Source organism: Ursus arctos, unplaced genomic scaffold (genome assembly GCF_023065955.2).
Source record: "Ursus arctos isolate Adak ecotype North America unplaced genomic scaffold, UrsArc2.0 scaffold_23, whole genome shotgun sequence".
Lineage (NCBI taxonomy): Eukaryota > Metazoa > Chordata > Mammalia > Carnivora > Ursidae > Ursus > Ursus arctos.
The window spans coordinates 7,060,678-7,084,413 of NW_026622908.1; the positions used below are offsets into that span (position 1 = coordinate 7,060,678).

A 23,736-nucleotide genomic window follows, 5' to 3' on the forward strand; every position below is an offset into this window, starting at 1 on the left:
TTCTTAAGGGTAAAAACCTGTATTTTCTCTTTCCTTTTATAAATCTACACATTGTCTTGGTACAAAGACTTCAGTAATTTTTTTTATTATACCACATTTTAAAAAGCAAAAAACAATTTAGTCTACTCGAAAAGAAATATTCTGATGTATATCAATTTACTAATCAAAGTCCATTTTAATAAGAACTCATTTTTCTATGGTAAATTATTATTATTAACACCCTGGCTCTTTTTTACACTAAGATACTCTTGTCGGGTACGTTATTCTGAATTTACATATTGTCATATTTGTTGTTATATATTGTTACATCTTGGAGACTAGTACCACCATTCCCTTGGATTTGAGATACAGCATAGAGACATTTCTGATGTAGCAATTACTTTCAATTCTCCATTTTCCAGTGTAGGTAAACTGATCAGGAGGTAGGGATAGTAAGCAATTCTTCTTGCACGCTAATTGAAGACAAAGATAACGAAACCCAGAAAAAAAAATTTAACTAAGTTAGTATTCTGATTCTGTTAAATTAAAAAAAATAATAAGGTAACAATTTGAGATGACTGTCAGGGCAAAGAGAAAAGGAGAGTAAGGGAAAAAAAATTTTTTTGTATTTTATACCAACATTTCTTCGATGATTATAATACAATAGGAGCTTCATTCTAAATGATACCTTCTTACTACATGGCAGTTTACAACCAACCTAAACTCTTTCCTCAGAATTAACTGTATTTTTTTTTACCTTAAAATGTTATGTGTCTATTCCTCTGTCACAAAAACACGTGTTGCTATGGATGATGATGATCCTGGAGCTACAAAGTTTACCACAGCTTCATTCACCAATGCTCCCACCCATACAGTGTCATCCTCAGAAACCATCTGGTACTCCTTCTGCATAATTAGCAAAATATTGAGTTAGCACTTAACACTCTAGGGAGGATTAAATCAGTTTTTTTAAGCAAGAAACATTCCGGCCAAGTCAAAACAAAATTGTAAGGTCTAAAAACTTTTGCTAAAGGAAATCTCATATGCCCAGGCTTTACCTTTTTTTTTTTTTAATTGCAATACCTGAACTATACAAATAGTATATTCAGTGAGTAGAATGCTGGCAAAGCAGATGTTACCCCTTGCATCCACCCACTAAATTTTTATTCCCAATTTGGTTGTCTGCAGTGGTGAATCAGAGCAAGGTGACTCAGTCAACTAACGACAAGAAATTTGAAGCTACACTTGCCTCGCAGTGTTTACCATGAAATAAGACTATTATGCTACTAAAACTTAAAAGCACAGGAGCTAGCCAAGTTGCAAAATAACATTCAGGATAAGACCACTGCATCATAATTTCTCTCTAATTGTTTTTCTTAGAACAGATGTCTAAGATGAGTTCCTCACATTAAAAACAAATGGGAGGAGATTAAGGTTTTGAACTATGCCTTTAACAAGCCCATATGAGTGTCTTACAATCGTCAGAATTCATTCAAGGGGAAAGCAAGAAGCATGGCAAAACATAACTCAGCAAAGTACTGTGCTTCAAAATATGTCTTGTTCCAGAACTGCAGATTGTACATATGTTCTCTTTTTGGTCCCAGCTTCTGTGAACCAACTGCTTGCCTACCAACAATGAAAACCAACCAAAATTTAACGAGTACCTATCATCTTCCAGACACTTTGATATAGACCAGAAAAGCATGCTGTCATGGTAGACAAAAAGAAAGTACCAAAGGCTACAGTTCCTAAATTTTGCACCAAGGCACCCCACTATGCCACAGAGAACTCACAGAAACACCAGAGGATATGCTAACTTTTCAAGAGGACAGTGATACACAACATCTGTTGATCACTCTGCAAACTACAAAGACGAATTTCAACGTTGTATCATACTACATTCATTTCTATGGTTTCATATCTTTGCAAAGCTGAGTTTTCAGTGATTACAGTGATAAAAAAGCAACTGTGCTAAAACTGATATGGAACAGAAAATGAGGAAGGCAATGTCCAATCTGTTTTCAGTGTTTGAAAAAGTTGTACAGTGCCCAAAAGGCACAGACATCTCATTAGCAATTATGATTATTTAAAAATGAAATTAAAGTTGTGGATTTTTTTACTTTCAATTTACCTGTATTTTTTTCAAACAGCTACTAAGATTGTAGTACATAAACACTTACGCTGTTTGATCCCAACTACGTATTGAAGTAAACTGTTATGTATTTCTCTTGTACCAAAGTCATTGTGAAAAAATTACTGACACACTAAAGACACCATGAACAAAGAAAATTTGAGAACATCTGGCTTTAAGTCTCAGAGCCTGCTTACTCACAAATACACAGGACTCAAGTAAATGAAGGCAAGTCACTGGTGATAAATAAAGGAAAATAATAAAAGTATCTGAAAATACACTTTTCCAAGTGTGCCTGAATAAACTCGGTCCAGAGGAAGAGAATGAGCCTGGGGTTACTGTGAGCAAAATCAATAGTCTCGATGTCAGTACCAAATAAGTCAGTGCCTCAAAATGCATATGCAATCTAAAAAGGAAAAATGTGAAAGAAAGCAATGAGACAACGTGAGAAAAGTAACTCAAAAGTACTCCACATAACGGAAGAAAAACCCACTGGAAACACTACATTGTTAGGTTAGATAGTCACAGAGACATAAAATAAGCATGTATGCAACTTCACACTCAGAGGTATCCTGGAAGTATCTGGTAGTATTTCTGATCCCAGACCAAAATGAAACCAGGAAATGTACAAATGCACATGCGGAAAAAGATACTAAAAAAGAAAGAAAACAAGGTCTTAGGACTGTAAAACACACAGATACAGAAAAAAAGAGGGAAATAAAGCAAAACCATGCAAGGAGAAGGATCCTCTCAACACAGAGTAAAAAGGATCACAAACCTAAAACAACCCATAAATTCTCATCTAAAGGCAGGGGAAGATAGACTTAAGATGAGGCCATGCAATGCCTAAAACTGTGATTCCAACAAGAATACTATAGCAAAACATAATGCCAATCGATATGAAGGAATGGCCCTTATTCCACAAATAAAAAAGGATGAGACTCAAATCTGATTGAAAGTTTCACATTCTTAATTAGTACACAAGATTTTTAATATAAATGCAAAATTCCATCTAAACGTAAGGCTGCAAACTATTGGTTAAAAAAATTTTAAGTTAAAAAAAATTCCATGAAGTACACTATTGATATGTTATTGTGTTGTTTAAATGAATTAGAGACAATGGAGGAGTTATCTGGGATATCTATGCACATTTATTTTACTAAAACTAGGTAAGACAAAAGGAAAACTAGTGAAAACAGAGAGATGTTGGTATATATAGTAGCTAACAGTCCAAGTTATGCATTCTCTTCCTTTCTCTGGTACTAGCTAACTGTGTGACCTTTGAAATGTCCCTTAAATCTTACTGTTTCTCAGTTGCCCCAAACTTATAAAATATATAATATATAATATTTATTGTGTGAGCATTGTTGAAAGAATGGGATATGATGAAAGAATGAAAATTTTTTGAAAATATAAAGTTCTACAATCAAGATATTATTATAACCACTCAAAACAGTACTTTTACTTTCATTCTCACATGAGCTTTAGGAAGAGACAGACATGCTAGCAGCAGTTTCAATATTCCTTATAGAAAACCTATAGATTTTACACTCCAGTGGATCATACCTGCAGTACTAGAACTTAAACTCATGGCCACATCAGATACCCAGGTATCAAAGAAGACAGAAGAAAATAATTGCTACTGTAGTTTTGTTAATACTGTGTTAAAATTATTCCTGAATAACTGATTGCCAGATCTCCTGAATTCTATCTACAAAATGTATCTTGAGTCTGGAAACCAATATGTCATTAAATTATTTCACATCCAAATGAAATATTTATCAGTATTTATGACATTTCCAAAATGATTCTCAAATTTGTTAACTCCCTCCTATTCTCTCTCACGGCCCTTGACTAAGCCCTTATTGTCTCTCACCTGAACATTTTTTTTAGCATAGTTGACACACAATGTTACTTTAGCTTCTGGTATACAACATGATGATTCAACAACTCTACACATTATGCCATGCTCATCACAAGTGTAGCTACCATCTGTCACCATACAACATTATTACAATATCATTGACTATATTCCCTATGCTCTACCTTTTATTCTCATGACTTACTCATTCCATAACTGGAAGCCTGTGTCTCCCACTCCCCTTCACCCATTTTGCCCATCTTCCCCATCCTCCTCCCCACTGGCAACCATCAGTTTGTTCTCTATATTTATAAGTCTGATTCTGCTTTCTGTTTGCTTCTTCACTTGTTTTTTAGATTTTGCATATAAATGAAATCATATGGTATTTTTCTTTCTCTGTCTGACTTATTTCACTTAGCATAATGCCCTCGGGGTCCATCCATATTGTCACAAAATAGCAAGATCTCATCCTTTTTTGTGGCTGGGTAATATTCCTCAGTGTGTGTGTGTGTGTGTGTGTGTGTGTGTGTGTGTGTGTATGTGTGTGTGTGTGCCAGCCACATCTCACCTGAACTTCTAAACAGCCTGATTAAGATCTCTAATTTCTCTAATTCCAATCTCTTCTCCTGTTTATTCATTGCTCACTCCATCCATAATCCTTCTAGTTCTCTTCCTTAAATATAGATATGATCATGCCCCTACTATACTCAAAATCTATTTGGCTCCCCTTCACCCCTCAGCATAAAGCCCAAAATGTTTACTACCTCGTTCAAGGTCTTCATAAATCTGGCCACAGTTTTCTTCACAGCTTCATCATCTTGAACACAGCTAAAACTTCAGCCAAATAGGACTGTTCCCTGCTTCCCCAAAGTGAGTTGCATTTTCCTCCTTCTGGCCTTTGTTCCTGTTCTTTCTTCAAGACAAATGGAATGCCACTCCCTTCTACCTCAACCTGTTGAATGCAAATGCTAATTCCTCCACAGGAGTTAAGTTTCCCAAATGGAGTTCACCTCTCATTCCTTAGCATGCTGATAGCATAGGTTTATGTATTTTTGCTTGGACACATAGGTTCCTATTATGATAATTTATATAACTCTTGTCTCTTTCACTAAGCTATAAGTTCACTGAGGGAAGAAGACTTGTCTTCATTTTAACTTCACCTACAAAGCCTAGAAGAGTGTTCTGAATATCAGGAATTCTATAATATGTCCTTTGAATTTAAATATGGAAACCCCTTATGTAAACAAACTTCACCCAGAAAAATCATAGCTAAGAAATAAATAGGAACACATTCCCTAATGGATGGAGGGAAATAGTTGCTATGCTGTGTGCCACATCATATCATGTATCTTGTCTCCTTCAAACATTGGCAGCTGTTTTAAAAACAAACAAAAACTTAAAAAGCTGCACTTATATCCTTTATTTTCAAACACACAACAGCAATCTTTTCAATAATCATGATTCATGGCAAAAGAAGTGTATCTGACTTTCCAAAAACTTCTCTCTATTTCTTGAACTCAATTCATGAACATAAGTCATTATCCTTCAAAAGCTGGACAGAAAAATAAATTCATCATCCAAGACAAATTTATTCATATCTGAGCAGAATTCCCCTTTATACTTCTATCACTAACAAAATTTCTGTTGCACCTTTCTTCTGAAAGCAAAGTGTTTTCAGATCTACCATATATATCCATCCCAGTAAGAGAGGGAAGGCTATTATTCTTCCCCACCTGCCAGATTTTGAGAAAATGGGAATCAAAGGAAAGAAATAACATAAATGAGTTTTCGTTTTCAGTAGCTAGGATAAAAATCCTATTTTTATTACTTATTACTAGCCATGTCTTTCAAGTTCTATTCAACAGGCTAAACCTCTCCTCCAAATTTCATGATGCAATACTAAGTTTAGAAGGTACTAATTTATCTGAATGCTAATGCATCTTCTCCTATATCAAGTTTGCTTAAAATAAGACTCAGACATTTTAAAAGTGACAAGAAAATAGAGACATAGAACAGAGAAGAGAAATTAAGGTCACAAAATCAATTTAAATGTGGCATTAAGTTCAAGTTCTCCCCAAACACCTTCTAAGATACTCCGACCCCCATAGACATATATAAATGTAGGGAAACGAAACTTTGGCAGGTAATATAATAGATGAAACACTTTTTTAATGAGCTTTCATGCCCCAGTACAGTGGATGCCAATTCAAAGAAGAAACTCCAGTGGCCAAAAGGACTTTTCACTCAGGGGCAACAACCAGACTACAAATATCACCTGTTTGTTACAAGTATCCTAACTGGCATCTCAGTTACTTTAAAGAGGCTCATAAAAATTCCCAGAGCACTGAGGAGGGGATAAAAAAATCAACATAGGCAAGTAGTCAAACAGAAAGAGGGTCCTGCCGCAGCCATTTCCTTTTAAAATCCTGGAAACCTGACAGCATAATAAAATTACATTTCAAAATGAAATTTTTTTGCCAATGCTTTCTGGGACTCATATTCAATCTGCAGGGATCCAAAACATTTCCTAATAGTTAACTATTTTATTTATTCTTTTGTGTTGCTATCGTACCCTCAGCTAGAATCTACTCTGAGAAAAGTAACTAATAATTCTACCCTAGGTGAAATTTTCCCAGATGTATTTGTCTTCTATATCTGCTTAGCAATCATGAAATGGAAACAGAAGTACTGAATGGAGCCAGAAAAGACCCCAAATAGCCAAAGAAACGTTGAAAAAGAAAACCTAAGCTGATGGAATCACAATTCCAGATTTTGACGTATATTACAAAGCTATAATCATCAAAACAGTATGATACTGGCACATAGATCAATGGAACAGAATAGAGAATCCAGAAATGGACCCTCAACTCTATGGTTCAACTAATCTTCAACAAAACAGGAAAAAAATATCCAATGGAAAAAAGACAGTGTCTTTAACAGATGGTGTTGGGAAAACTGGACAACCACATGCAGAAAAATGAAACTGGACCATTATCTTACACCACACACAAAGATAAACTCAAAATGGATGAAAGACCTAAATGTGAGACAGGAATCCATCAAAATTCTAGAGGAGAACACAGGCAGCAACCCCTTTGACCTTGGCTGCAGCAACTTCTTTCCAGACACATCTCCAAAGGCAAGGGAAACAAAAGCAAAAATGAACTATTAGGACTTCATCAAGATAAAAAGCTTTTGCACAGCAAAGGAAACAGTCAACAAAACCAAAAGAACATCCAGAATGGAAGAAGATATTTGCAAATGTCTTATTAGATAAAGGGTTCATATCGAAAATCTATAAAGAACTTATCAAACTCAACACCCAATAAATAAATAACCCAGTCAAGAAATGGGCAGAAGACATGAACAGACATTTCTCCAAAGAAGACATACAAATGGCTAACAGACACATGAAAAAATGCTCCACATCACTTGGCATCAGGAAAATACAAATCAAAACCACAATGAGATACCACCTCACACCAGTCAGAATGGCTAAAATTAACAAGTCAGGAAACAACAAATGTTGGCAAGTATGCAGAAAAAAGGGAACCCTCTTACACTGCTGGTGACAATGCAACCTGATACAGCCACTCTGGAAAATAGCATGGAGGTTCCTCAAAAAGTTGAAAACAGAGCTACCCTATGATCCAGCAATTGCACTACTAAGTATTTACCCAAAAGATACAAAGATAGTGATCAGAAGGGGCACCTGCACCCCAATGTTTAGAGGGGCAATGTCCACAATAGCCAAACTATGGAAAGAGCCCAGATGTCCATTGATGGATGAATAGATAAAGAAGAGGTGGTGTATATATATACAATGGAATATTACTCATCCATCAAAAAAATGAAATCTTACCATTTGCAACAACATGGATGGAACCAGAATGTATTATACTAAGCAAAATAAGTCAATCAGAGAAAGCCAGTTATCATATGATTTCACTCATATGTGGAATTTAAGAAACAAAACAAAGGGTCATAGGGGAAGGGGGTGAAAATAAAATAAGACAAAATCAAAGAGAACAACCATAAGAGAGTTTTTTTTAATTAAATTAATTAAAATATAATGTATTATTTGTTTCAGGGGTACAGGTTTGCCATTCATCGGTCTTATATAATACCCAGTGCTCATTAAACACATACCTTCCCCAGTGTCCATCACCCCATTACCCCATCCCCCACCCCCTTCCCCTTTTAATCTTAGGAAAAAAAGTGAAGGTTCCTGGAGGGGAGGGGGGTGTGGGATGGCGTAACTGGTTGGTGGGCATTAAGGAGGGCACATGATGTAATGAGCACTGGGTGTTATACACAACTGATGAATCACTGAACACTACCTCTAAAACTAACAATACTCTATATGTTAATTAATTGAATTTAAATAAAATAAAATACAGTTTAAAAAAAATAAAAGAAACAGAAGTACTGAAGGCAAAAGAAATCTAACGCGTGGAAAGTCTACTGTGGTCGGTTGTATTATGTTCCCAACTATCTGTTCCTATTCTTTGACATGTGACTTCCAATGCCTCCCAGTAGATGGAGTATATTTCCCTGCCCCATCGCCAGGCGTGGACAGGTGACTTGGCAAATGGAATATGAGAAGATGTGACATACACTATATCTTCATGGAAGCTTGAAATGCACTGACACAATTTGCTTCAGCCTTTTGTACTCCTGGCTTCTACTCTGAGAACAGCACGTCCCAAATAGGGGCTGCTCCTTCAACCTGATCAGAGACTGAAATGCCATATGGCCACATAAAGCCAAGCAGAGCCACAGGCAAGCTGAAGATCCATGATAGAGAAGTAAATGTTTGTTGTTTTAAGCCACTATGACTCTGGGATTCTTTGTGACTGCACCAAAACTTACAAATAACAGAAATTGGGAACAGAAATGGTGTTATACTGAATAATAACCTCAAAACCTCAGTGACTTACAACAACTATTTATTTCTCTGCTCTTATTATATGCTGGTGGAAGCAGATCAGTTTCCATGTCTCTGCTCTAGGCCTTGAGTCAGATTCAAGTCAGCTCCATCGTCTTATTCTAGAACCCAGGCTGAGTACACTGTATATTTGAAACATGCTCTTCTTATAACAAAGCACAAAGTAGTAAGAGGTATAGGGGAAACTTGCAATGCTTCTAAAAGATTCTGCTCAGAAATGACATGGCCAAAACCCAAAATCAATAAGGAGGAGGAAATATACTTCACCCATAAGAAGTGAAGGAATAAATAATTGTAATCAACAGTACAATATGCTATACTTATTATGTTTTTTAACTGAAGTATAGTTGAACACATAGTGTTACAGTAGTTTGAGGTGTAACACATAATGATCTGACAAGTCTATATGTTATGCTCACTACCATCTGTCATCATACAACACTATTACAATGGCATTGGCTATATTCCCTATACCTTTTATCCCCATGACTTATGCATATGTTTTAATCATTGTACTAGCTATACTTTATGTAAGTTGTCTTACTGTATCTCACAGTGACCCAGTAAAGAAGGCATTATCTCCATCTTTTACAAATTTGTGGCTTGGAGAAATAATTTAACTTATCCAAAGATATTCCAAAGAGGTGTGATTGGAGGCCTAGAATCCCAGTCCAGGAATACATGACTCCAAAGCACTTGGTCTTACACCCACTCCACATTCACACACGGTTTTTCTCTGTCAAGTTATAAGCATTAACTTAACAGATGGGATCTGTCCTTGTGTAAAACCAGTATTGGCTATAAAAGACTTCAATAACTAACCTATCTAAGTGAAATAGGGCAATGTAAGGGTAGTAAAAAAGAGGGGAAACATCTATGAAAATAGACTTATGGAAAGATAGATAGGAATGAGCACAACAATGAGAACCCCAAGGAACTGGAAAATAAGAAGAGAAATTGATAGCACTTCTCTGGGCAAGAGCACTTACAAAAATAGCTTGCCTCAGGGGAAAACTTTTTAGACTCTGATTTCACAGGCCATAAGAAAAGCAGTAGGGTGTTTCCCTTTTCTTTAAAAAGTATAAACACCCAGGTTTTTTTGTAGCTGTCTGAATACTACCGTGTACTCACTTCAGCACCTATTTTGAAACTGGTGGTCACTGGCCTTTGGACATCATGTGCTTTTTAAAATCCAAAAAACATGCCATCCCTGATGAACCTGAATGAGTTGCTCTCAATACAGTTAGGGAGTTATTTTTCATCTGAGTCACACTTTGGGTCTCCAGACTGTGATCCGCCCTCTCTGCCGATTTCTACTACAGTTGTAATTCCATTTGAAATGTTAACATACTATGGTAGCAACGTAACTTCTAGTTGTTATTGTTGACTTTTTTTAATTCAAGAATTTTAAACTGATTAGAGATACATACTTATGCCAGCAAAATACTTTCTAATCATCAGGTAAGTGGTAATTAGAGCAGTAGAGGCACCACAGAACATTAGTATTGCAACAGAAAGCTGGTGAATCTTTTAGCAGGTCACACCAGATAGCCAGACTGCTGGTGGAGAAAAGATAAACCATTACAAGTAATAATTTTTGTATTAGTATGCCATGCTATTTTACCTGTGTATATTTGAAGACCATGTTACTCTATAACAAAATGGGGGGGGGGGATTAAAAAGAACACAAGCATATACTTTCCCAGATATGAGAGGAAAACTGGAGTAGTCAGTTGTCCATACAACCTGGTCTGAATTAATTCTCTTCTTCAAACCCTACCTACTTCTCTTCTTCAAACCCTACCTACTTTTTCCCTAAATGTTGCTACATAGCTAACCACTCACAATCTGCTAATAAAATAACTAAGCTATATTTACCTAAGATGGCTTTGGATATTTTCCTGCAATTTAGAATGTCAAATAAATCACATGGTAGATTAAATCATAATAGGATCAATTGGTGCATGAATAATCTACCTCAGAAATATTATCTTGTTCATGCTCAGGCACCAGTGTATTAATCTACTTGGAAAGGAGTACCACTGGTCCCTTTGATAGATAACTCAAAGAGGAGAAAATTTTTACTAATACATTTTGTGTCTGTACATACGCAGACACAAACCATCAAGGTAGCCCTACAACATTAGTAGTAGTAATAGTATTTATATACATGGGTGGATAATATGTATAAACACATTTATCAACTTCAAATCAGCCAAAAGTTGGCAGTGAAAATTCTAACTATGAAGTACACATAAAATCTCTTATTCAAAACTTATACAGAGAGTAACTAGATGGGGTATAACAGAAAAAAATATAGCTTTGGAGTCCAACAGACTTGAGTTTTAATTCTAGGTCTTCTACTGGGTAACCCTGGGCAATTAATTTCTCCGAACCTAGGATTTCTGATTTTTAAATGAGAGAATATTGAAAATGTACTGGATTTTTAAGATTAAGAGAGATAATAGTTACATAAATCTCATTGAACAAGACTTAATACACAGCAGATACTCAATTAGTATTAGGAAATATTTAATTGACTTGAAAAAAGTAGGGAATGTATTTATAAATATTTTAAAGAGAAAATTCAGCATTCTGATCAAAGATAAAAGCATTTTTTTCTCAACTCTTCTCCTTTGAAAAGAACCAAAAAGAATGAAAATTGGCAGAGGGGGAGAGAGTATTGGGGAGATCTTCAATGAAGCAATAAAATACCTACAAGTCCAAACCACAAAATGAAGAATATATGCTACTGAGATCTAAACCAGAATAGAGGAGAATACTACAAGCTGACACCCACCTCCTCAGACCTCAAGAAAGAATAAATTTCTCTAAAAGTACCACAGTCCGAAAGGATATCAAACGATCCTTTGATTAAAGTGATAAGATTTAGAGGCATGAGAGATAATAGAACTCGTAAGGAATATTCCTGCGAAGACCCAGTTCCACACTGAGGAACTGCAGGTGAAGTCCAACTGAATAAGGAAGAAACATGCAGATACGCCATCTTGTCTATAACCTAATCTCCTAAAACACTACCTGAAGTGAGGGAAAGGAAGCAGAGATGACCAGATCACAACACAGATAGCATGATTTAAGGTGCTTCATTGTAAGCCACACCAAACTTCTAATGCCAGAAACTAAGGAGAGATATAGGCAGAATGTTTAAAAAAAAAAAAATGAGGTTTACAAGACAACACATGCCAATTTTAAAGCTGCTAAGACTGCCCCAATTCATTCTATACTACCCCTCTTAATATTATTTTTCAGCAAATAGCTATCACGATAAATATGCCCCTATCTAAAGATAAACAATATGAAAGAAATTAGCACAGGATCTATATATTCATACATAATGGAAAAAAAACAGGATATTAGAGACACAGATCACACAGTAAAAGAATAATGATTTTCTCTCCTGCTCAAGGAAACAAAGAGTTTAGACAAATATTTCTCCTCAGTCTCAAATAAAAATAACATGACCTGGGTGAGGGTGGAGGAGAAGAACTCAAAGAAAAGATAAGAGAACAGTAGTTGAAAAGTGAGCTGACAGAACTTAGAAAAGAAATGGAAGAAGGAAAATTAAGCCATTTTACATAGATGAAAGTCTCATTAGATGTAATAAAAAATTGTTTTAACAACTGAAACTAGGGCATAGAGGAAGGATTAAGGAAATCATTTAAAAAGAAATGTAAAAATGAACAAAAAGAAAATATTGGGGATAGAACTGATAATTAAGAAAATAATGGATTTGCAACATATATATCATTATTGATTCTGAAGAAAATAATTTTTTAAATGGATCTACACACACCAAAAAATTACTTATTAAAGAAGAAAATAGTTCATGTCCCCAGGAAACGGTAAAACATAACAATGATGCTAAAATATAACATCATAAACTTTGTACTTTAAAGACTTACAGGTAAGAAAAAACAATCACCTGCAAAACTGGAGGTAGAAGGGGTTGTTGCAAGAATAAAGTGGGTCTCAGCCTTTGCCCCAACAATATTAAATATCAGAGAAAAAGTGGAGCAAAGTCTACAGAATCCTGAAGGTAAGTGTGACCTAATAATGTTATACCCAGCCAAGTTATCTTTCAAGTATAAAAGCAACAAAGATGAAACATAAAAATATATAAACATAAAGATTACTGAAGGTTGCTCGAAGAAAATACTACCTGAAGATAAAATCCACCTAAGCAAGCAATGAATCAAAAAGAAGCTAGTGCTAAAAGTACTAAGCAACACTGTAAATTATGATACAATGTGGAAATAATAAATCAAAGCAGGGAGTGAAAGAAGAGGATAGGGAAAAAGTATAAATTAATTTAATTATCTTTCATAGCAGAGGGTACTATTTAAGTTGAATTAGGTGGTTTTCTTTTTTAATGACCTTAACCTTATCCTCTTTATTTGCTTGTTTGTTATTTCACAAAGATCTTTAGGAATTAATATGTCTTGCTATAAAGATATATCTGAAGTTAGGAAATATCCCCAATTTCATTTAAGTTCTTTTATTAAATTTTAGAAAAATTAAATTCAACAATTATGAAATGCAGGCTTCCTATCCCAAGGAAACAAGAGGTTTCCCCATATATTTTCTCTTCACATGCATAAATAAAAAGAGACTAGTTTTAGAACTAATCCCTAAGGAACCCTCAACACTACTCTATTCAGAAAGGGGTCTATTTATCCTTATTCTTTACGTTTCTTAATCCATAGTATGACCAAAAAATAAAGCAAAGCTAACTAACTGGCTCATAATTTCATGACCTTTATCTCATCAGCACTAGGCTCTAAATCCAATTTTCCAAAACCATAACAGTTTACTTGGTTCTGTAAAAATTGTTCGATCCTGGTGTCTAACATACAATTATATCTAGTAGTAATCTAGTTCATTTAATAATAAAAGGGAACTTTGGATTCCTATAGTTTCCTTAGCAAATTTCAATTACTGAATCTTACTTAGAACATGTCTACTATATCATGATTCAAAATCTTTTTAAATAACCACATGTATTCCACAGCAACTTAATAAAATTACTTTATAAAAACAGACCTAGACCTAAAACATCTTAATATGTAAGTCCAAATAAAATCCAGTCTCAATATCAATTTCTGGTTTCAATGAGACAATAGCAAGATTCAAAAATATCTACATATCTTTGAAACATGATATGCCAATGTTTTTAAGCATCAGGCACACAAAGTTGTAAGTTGTGAATTACAAAGGTCTTAGAACAAATTTGCAAAGTGAAATCACCCTTCACAGGTGAGATATTCTGTTTATTCTATGGAGAAACATTTTGGTTTAAATTAAACTTTTGCATGTTTTGGATATTGCTGCAATAAGGACACAACAAGGGAAAGAGGATAACATTTCATCATGTTCAGCATAATACAAGTATAATATGAATTTCTGATAGAAATATTTTCAAGGAAATGAAATCACTGAATAAAATTTCATTTAATATTGATGCCCTATATCATCAAAAAATACTTAGATGCAAAATCACATATTTGGCATCTGTTTAAAACATAATACTTAGCATACTGATTATATTGATTCAGCAAAAAACACATTAAAATGTTCAACACAAATGAAAAGTATATAATATCAGTACCTTGAGGTGGAAACATAATATTTAAAACTAAATTAATATATCTTTCGTATTTGGGGCATAATTTAGTCTGTGAAAATGGGTAAGATAGATATTCATGGTAACTAAAAAAAATTGTATATCCTTAAAAATTAGGTAAAACGAAGGATGAACACAAAGCTCAATGCAAGACTTAAGACCAAAAAAACTGACTCTTGAGATCTGAAAAATCATATTCTGAGATATGAATTCTGGAGAAGATAAAGGTGAAAAACATACTTGAAAGTCAACTATTAACTCCTTCCCATCACTCTTTTCCAGCAGCAGAAAATGGCTGCTACATTTTCATCCTAACATGTTAAAGTGAAAAAGATTTTAAAGATAGCATATCCTCACTGAAAACATGAAATTTCATCTTCAGCATAATATTAGTTAATCTCTAACTTTTCATTTTGTCTTATTAGGGTACATGTTTGAGCAGGAGCAAGACGTAAAAGGGAAGTTCCTATATACCATAATAAATAATATTATGTCATTTGGTAATGACAGATTTGTTCAAATGTTATTTTGAAAAATAAATATATTCTTCCTACAAACAGTTTATTGCTATCCTACAAGATATCAAGAAAAAAAATCACACAAAAATAAAAATTCACAGTCCCAAACAAGGATAATTTTGAATTATGATCAGTTTTTGAAAACAATAACATTACATTTGTTGAGCACATGTTCTTCTCTTGTCCTCCTTAACATAACACCAATCTACAGATCCAAAGCATATATTCAAATAAACATATAATTAGGAATGTTAAAATGAATCAATTCATAATTATAAATTGGCCATTTAAAGCAATAACTTGTCCATTATAACACATTTTCAACACTATATGAAATACAATTAATAAAACAATCACAGCAAAAGAGATGAGTCTAACAAAATATACAAGGTTTTATCATCTCTTAATCTACAGATTATACAATATTGGTTAGTGATGCAGAAGTCCTCATACAGAGAAACCTGGAAAATTCTCAAATGGTTAATTCTTAGGCCTGTACATCACGGAACTATGAAAATTTCTAAAACAAAGCCTTGGAACCTAAAAGAAATACACCTATAGATAAAAATTGATTTTATTAAAATATTTTAAAGGCTTAATCGCACAGAATCATATTTATTCCAGGACCTAAATTCTATAGAATTTTGTCTTATCTATAAAATGAATTTGAAATAGATGACTTCCAAGGTCTCTCCAGTTTTAAAATAATGCAGTTCTATAATTTTTGAAATATAGGAAGTCCTGTATTTTCTATAGCAAACATAGAAGCACACAAATGGATTTAGTTCTGAAAGTCTTCTTAGAACTTGGAATGTACTTTCTCATAGAAACAATGATACAAATAGAATCCTATGCCAGTCCACTCATGCATAGCTGAGCACTGGATTATGGTAGCACTCTAGTTTCTCTAAGAAAATATGTATTAAGGTCTCTCTGGAAATCCCAAGACAAACTGACTCCTGATCCTCACTCCCCACCACGCCAAGAGGAGGAAGGATCTACTGATGTCAGCAGCAGCAATTTCAAGAGCAAGGCATGAGACATTAGTAAAGTGTCATCCATTACACTTTCAATGCCGCCTTCTTTTCCTCCTTCTACAAAGGCCCTTTCAGTGGAACCCTCATCAACAAAGCTATAGCCATGACACTAATGTCCATGCAGCTGCCAAAGAGGGAGGAGAAATTCTGCAGAAGATTTAAGATGAGTATTGATAGTTAGGGATTATCTTTAACCTAATCCAGAAGCCAAGATATGTGAATGTTTTATAATCACAGTGATTTCCTCATAAAGGTGGAATTTGACCTGCCCATTGCAGAGCAGAAGTACGTTAGTTTTTTAGTTTTGAGATGCTGATGTTTGCTTACTGCACGTATAGATCTTCCTAAGAATGAATATGCTAAAGATATTTTGCAAGCTGGTGAAAAGTGTCTACCGGATGATGGCGTCCTTAAGTTTATCTGCAAAACTGATAAAATTCTTTGGCTAGTAGACTGCTCTCCAGGTAAATGCAGGCCAGACGTGGCCTAGCAGGGAAAGCTATTACTTATAGCCATGCTCCAAGAATCATATAAGCACACTGTTTATTCCTTGTCTCTCTTTTTTAGAGAGAAATCATGTTTTTAGCATGATCGATACTTTTAAAAATTGGTCTTAAATGCTAAATATAACTTTTAATTTTCCATGAATACAACAACATTGGGGATGTCTAAAATCCAGGCATTGATTATCTTTAGTTGTAAAATTTGCCAAATACTGATTTAGGAAGTCATTTATTTTATGAGGAGCCTGATAGACAAGTGTATCACCAAGGAGAAATTCCCCCAAAAAAGGCATTGTGAAGCAGGCATCTGTTAATATCTTCTTTTCTTGAAATATTTGGTTAGATAAGTTGTTTTCATTACTTTCATCTAGGACCTGATCCAAGCATGTTTCAATTTCTGCAACTGAAATTCGCAAATGTTATTTTCCATCATGCTGGCACGCTGTTATTCTCCAGATCAGCCTCACATGAGGGGACTGTTATCGATTGTGAAAGCACAACAGGTGGGTCACATCAAAGGTCACATTAGTTTTGTTCACAGGCCCAGACACAAGGTTCTCATTATCCTTAATAAAAACAGAAGCTAGTAATAAAAACATATCATTGAAATAACATCTCTCTCCATTCATATGCAATAACTTCACATACTAGAACTTACCATTTCCAAATTCTGCTGCTGGTTATAATAGCATGGTCATTTTGTGGTGATAGTTATAAAAATAATGGTATAAATTATGACCTCACAAGCAAACTTCTACAGCAATCGTTTGAACTGTTGAACTCCAGATTCACAAAAACCTCCCAGGATAAATCTGTCCTACAGAATTTAGCAAGGTAAGAAATCTTGAGCATTTTAATCAATATTGTGACTGAGAATTTTAATAACCCCAGTTATTAATGAAACAGCAAATCAAGAAGACTTCGGAATCAGTTATGTAGTTCCATTTAAATTCTGTTTAGCTAAAACAGAAATATTATCTAATCCTAATATAATATGAACAAAAATACTCATTTCTTAAGGAACTCCATGCTCTGTACCATTAGAATTCAAAAGTTTGTTCAACAAAGAGATTTTATTTTAAAGACTGTGATCAATTCAGTGGAGTACTTTTTTTCAACACCAGGGACCAGTAATTGGTAAGTGACAGTTCATATTTACATTACTCATAGTCTCCTAATTCCACTTCTGAAAAGGTATAGTATTTTATTTCCAAATCAAAAGCAGTCTACACACACACACACACACACACACACACACACTGCCATAAGAAAACTTTTAAAAAATTAATTAGGTAGAAATATAAATTGAGCACCTACTAATATGCCAGGCAATGTCTATTAACAAGGAACTCTTCACCTCAAAAGCAGGTTCTTTTTAGTAGTAATATAATCCTCCATACTAATATTGAAAGTAAATTTAACTAACCATAATTAAATGAATATGTAGCTTTGTAGGAATACATTTACTTTATAGACCAATATATATCAGCATATATTGTTGCCCAAAGTTTAACGATAATATCATTATCATTATTTAACTATAATTTTATAATTTAATAATATTGATAATTTGAGCCTCTTTTTAAAATGTGATGAGTAGGACACCTGGGTGGCTCAGTCAGACTTGATTTCAGCTCATGTCATGTTCTCAGGGTTCTGGGATCCAACCCCATCCGGCTCCCCACTCAGTGAGGAGTCTGCTTCTCTTCCTCTTTCTCTCCCTCTGCCCCTCCCCCTACTCACACCCGTGTACTCTCTCTCTCTCTCTCAAAATAAATTTTAAAAATCTTTAAAATGTGATGGCTATGATATAGATCTTTTTATTTCTAACACAGGAAAAATCTCACGTTAATTTCCTTTCAGTTCTCAATATTGATGGTTCCAGTAGTGATATCACAGATACAAGAGGGAAAAGTATGCTAGCTAACATACAAGTTTCACAGAACCAAAGCTCTTTATTAAGCTCTATATTACCAGCCCAAACTTCATGTTCTGTCTTCAAATCTTCATGCCAATGATATTCAAAATTAGTACATCCAGATATAATTTGATACGAAATTAGATAAATATATATATTTTTAGAGAGAGAGAGTGCATGCACAAGCGGGGGTGGGAGTAAAGGGGCAGAAGGAGAGGGAGAGAGAAAATCCATGCCCAGCATGGAGCCTAACTCGGGGCTTGATTTCACAACCCTGAGATCATGCCCCAGCCAAAATCAAGAGTTGATTTTAACTGAATGAGCCATCCAGGCACCGTTAGACAAATATTTTTACAGCTTTCAATCTCATGATCTAATCCCCTCCTTGTCTCTTCATATGATAATAAAAGTAATGATTATGATTAAGTTAATAATCATGGCTCACACTTATACAGCACTTAGTATATCACATTACATATATCACAATAATTATATTATTTTCTTTATTTTAAAGATAAACTGAAGCATCTCCCCTTCCCTCTACCACACACAACTTATATTTATTCCATTAGAATGCTATGCTTTTGGGGTGCCTGGGTTGTTCAGTCAGTTAAGCAGCTGCCTTTGGCTCAGGTCATGATCTGAGGCTCCTGCGATTGAGCCCCGCATCAGGTTCCCTGCTTAGTGGAGAGCCTGCTTCTCCCTCTCCTTCTGCTGCTCCCCCTGCTTGTGCTCTCTCACTCTGTCCAATAAATATATAAAATCTTTATTAAAAAAAAAAAGAATGTTATGCTTTTAAGGTTGAAGTTTAAATAAAATTCTTTTTTTGCGTTTTTTTTTATTTTTTATAATTTTTTATTATGTTATGTTAGTCACCATACAGTATAGCCTTAGTTTTTGACGTAATGTTCCATGATTCATTGTTTGTGTATAACACCCAGTGCACCATGCAATATGTGCCCTCCTTAATTCTTAAAGTGTGGGTATTTATTGTGTCATTAAACTAGAATTTACATGAAAAATTACACCAAATATACTAAATTCATCCAGGTACTAAACAAGAATGAAGATGTTCTCCTCTTTACTTTACATCAGTGAAAGCTCAGTTTGATTTTTCTTAGATAAGGTGATCCACAACTTCCACTCCTGACAATGATGAAGTAACAACAACTGGATTTACCTTAAACAACTAGAAAACAAAATGCATAAAAGGGATAAAGAAAGGGGGGGTAATCAGAAGGGGGAATGAAGCATGAGAGACTATACACTCTGAGAAACAAACTGAGGGCTTCAGAGGGGAGGGGGGTGGGGGAATGGGATAGACTGGTGATGGGTAGTAAGGAGGGCACGTATTGCATGGTGCGCTGGGTGTTATATGCAACTAATGAATCATCAAACTTTACATCAGAAACCAGGGATGTACTGTATGGTGACTAACATAATATAATAAAAAAACATTAAAATAAAAAAAATTTTTTTAAGTTTTTAAAAACTGTGATTTTCAGAAACTGAACAATAGGCAGCACAGGACTATGATTCCTGAGAAAAGGGAAATGAGTGAGCTAAATATTGCTCCTGGAGGCTTCAGGTCACAGAACAGAAAGGGGGGATCCCAAAAAAGATTAAGGATCAGAGACTCAGGCTAGAATTAACAGGGAAGATCACCACAAAAGAAGAATGCTGCATAAAGAAAGAGATTCAGAGACATACGCAGGGGTCCCATTCAGTCTTTGAATAGAGATCTGCATATAGGTTAGAGAAAATTACACTACTCTGGAAAAATACCACTGGAAAACAATAGGTTGAAAAATGTAGGGGGGCGCCTGGGTAGCACAGTCATTAGGCGTCTGCCTTCGGCTCAGGGCGTGATCCCGGTGTTCCAGGATCCAGTCCCACATCAGGCTCCTCTGCTGGGAGCCTGCTTCTTCCTCTCCCACTCCCCCTGCTTGTGTTCCCTCTCTCACTGGCTTTCTCTCTCTCTGTCAAATAAATAAATAAATAATCTTAAAAAAAAAAAAAAAGAAAAGAAAAATGTAGGAAGCCCACACAGGGCTGAGAATAGTTCATATTCCCACAGCCACATAGAAAAGACATCATAATACATGGACATCAAGAAGAATCATCAAAAACATCTCATCAGCTAGTGGTTCTAAAATTATTCCTAGTACATACTGCCTCACTAAAAAAGCTTAAAAGCCAGCCTCACTTAAGTGATTTCAAGCAACTTTATGTATCAGACATATCACAATATTATTTAAAGGAACAAAACAAAATCTAGCCTTCAATATCATAAAATTCACAATGCTCATCAATCAATCAAAAATGAAGGCCTTACAAAACATTACTGAAAGAGATTAAAGAAGACCTAAATAAAAAGAAAGACATCCCATGTTCATAGATTGTAAGACTTAATATTGTTAAGACAGAAGTATTCCCCCAAATAGATCTATAGATTCAATAAAATCCCTACTAAAACCAGTGGCCTTTTTTGCAGAAATGGAAAAGGTGATCCTAAAATTTATATGAAAGTGCCTGGAACCCTGAATATCCAAAACAATATTGAAAAAGAAGAAGTAAATTGGAGAACTCACTTTATCCAATTTCAAAATTTACTACAAAGTTACAGAAATCAAAACAGTGTGATACTGGCATAAGGAGAGAATATAGATAAATAGAAGAGAGAATGAGAGCCTAGAAATAAACTATGCATCTATGATCAATTGATTTTCAACAAGGGTGCCAAGACCATTCAATGAAGAAAGAATAGTTACTCTAACAATGCTAGGAAAACTGAATATTCACATGCAAAATGCACTTGCCTCACATCATATACAAAAAATAAATAAATAAATAACTTGAAATAGACCAAAGAACTATATGTGAGAACTAAACCTATAAAACGCTCAGAAGAAAACATAGGAGTAAATCTTCATGGCTTTGAACTTGGCAGTTTTTTGTGTGGTTTTTGTTTTTGTTTTTGTTAGATATGACACAAGTAACAAGAGAAAAACTACTTTGGACTTCATCAAAATTAAAAATTTTTGCACACCAAAGGGACACTACCAAAAAGTGAAAGCCCACAGAATGGAGAAAATATTTGCAAATCATATATCTAATATGGGCCTAGTACCCACAATATATAAAGAACTTTTACAAGTCAACAATGAAAAGACAAATCAATTTTATTTTTTTTTTAAGATTTTATTTATTTGAGAGAAAGAGAGAGAGAGAACGAGCAGGGGGAAGGGGCAGATGGCGAGGGAGAAGCAGGGATCATGACCAAGCCAAAGCCAGACACTTAACCAACTGAGCCACCCAGGCTCCCCAACACAAACCAATTTTAAAAGGTTCAAAGGCTTGAAAAGATACTTTCCCAAGAAAATATACAAATGGCCAATAAGTACATGAAAATATGTTCAACATCATTGTTCATTAGAAAAATGTAAATCAAATCACAATGAGATTCACAAATCATTTTACACCCATTAGGATTAGTTATAATTAAAAACAACAACAACAACAACAACAGAAAATAACAAACATTGATGACGATGCAGAGAAAGTGGAACTCTCATACATTGTTGGTAGGAACGTAAAATGTTGTATCCACCGTGGAAAACAGTTTGGCAGTTCCTGTTACACTAAACACAGAACTACCATATGATCTAGCAATTCCAATCCTAGGTACATTCCAAAAAATAAATCAAAACAGATGTTCAAACAAAAATTTAAACATGAATGTTCACAGGAGAACTATTCATAATAGCCAAAAGGTAGCAACAACCCAAATGTCAATCAACTGATAAACAGAAAGATAAATTAAGGTATAGCCATACAATGGAATATTATTCAGCCATAAAAATGAAGTAAGTATTGATACATGCTACAACAGAGATGAATCTAGAAAATAGGCTAAGTGAAAGAAGCTAGATACAAAGGCCACATTATATGATGCCATTTATATGAAATATTTAGAATAGGCAAATTCAAGGAGACAGAAAGATTAGTGGTTGCCAGGGTCTGGGGTAGTGGTGAGAAATGAAGAATGACTGCTTAAAAGGTATTGTTTTACTTTTGGGGTGACAAAAATGTTCTGGAACTAGAGCAGTAATGGTTGCTCAAAATAATGAATGTACCAAATTTCTGAAATTATTTATTTATGTTAGATGAATATTACCACAATAATTTTTTAAAGCTTTAAAAAAATTCTAGGCTGGCAAAGAAACAGGAAAACATGACTCATGACCAGGAGAAAAATCAATCAATAGAAATAAACCCAGTAATGACAGAGATGATAAAACTAGCAGGTAAGGATATTAAAAGAGCTTTAAAAATGTGCTCCACATGTTCAAAAATATACAGAAAAACATGAACATGTTAAAGAGAAATGGAATATGCGAAAAAGGCATATAACTTCTAAGGAGGGAAAGTATAATATCTGAAATGGAAAACACACTGGATTGGATTAACAGCTAAACTTGAACACAGAGCGATAGAACCAAATGATTCAAATTGAAGCACTCAAGGAAAAGAAAAATTTAACAGATGAATAGAGCATCATGTAGTCTACCATACACATAAGTGGAATCTCAAAAGAAAGGAATATAGCCCAAGCTTTCCAATTTTGAAGAAAACTATAAACCCATAGATCTAAGAAGTTCAACAAAGGCCACGCAGAAGAAACATAAAGAAATCATATAAAGATACAAAATACTTCATAATCAAATTATTGCATAGTGATAAAAATAACATCTTTAAAACAGCCGGGGCCGGGTGGGGGGGATGACACAATATATGTAAAGAAAAAAAGTAAGAATGAAAAATAATTAATTTTTTTAAAAAGTAAGAATGATAGCAAACTCTTCATTAGAAGTTATACAAGCTCAAAGATGATAAAGCAACACCACTAACATACTGGGGGGAGGGGGCCAAAAAGACCTGCCAACATAGAACCCTAAGAAAAATAACTTTCTAACATGAAGTAAAATAAAGACTTCCAGACAAACAAAAGTTGGGAGAGAATACACCAGCAGCAAATCTGCACTACAAGAAATGTTAAAGAAAGCTCTTCATATAGAAGTAAAATAATACTAGATGGAAATCTAGATTTACCAAAGGAATGAATAATGCCAGAAATGATAACTATACTAACAGAACTCTAACGGGAAACATTCTCCTTTTGTCATTTCTTCAAAAGATA

General features: G+C 34.6%; 1 protein-coding gene across 13 annotated transcripts in view; it reads right to left on the reverse strand.

The window, feature by feature from the left end:
- Positions 1-23,736, reverse strand: part of SOX6 (SRY-box transcription factor 6) — a 587,380-nt gene that overhangs the window by 512,885 nt on the left and 50,759 nt on the right. Inside the window, exon 5 of one of the 13 annotated variants that reach the window (XM_048213406.2) lies at positions 737-885. The exons of the other annotated variants lie outside the window; for them this stretch is intronic. The gene's annotated coding sequence lies outside the window, so the exon portion shown is untranslated. The remainder of the gene's footprint in view (positions 1-736; positions 886-23,736) is intronic. 13 annotated transcript variants of the gene reach the window in all.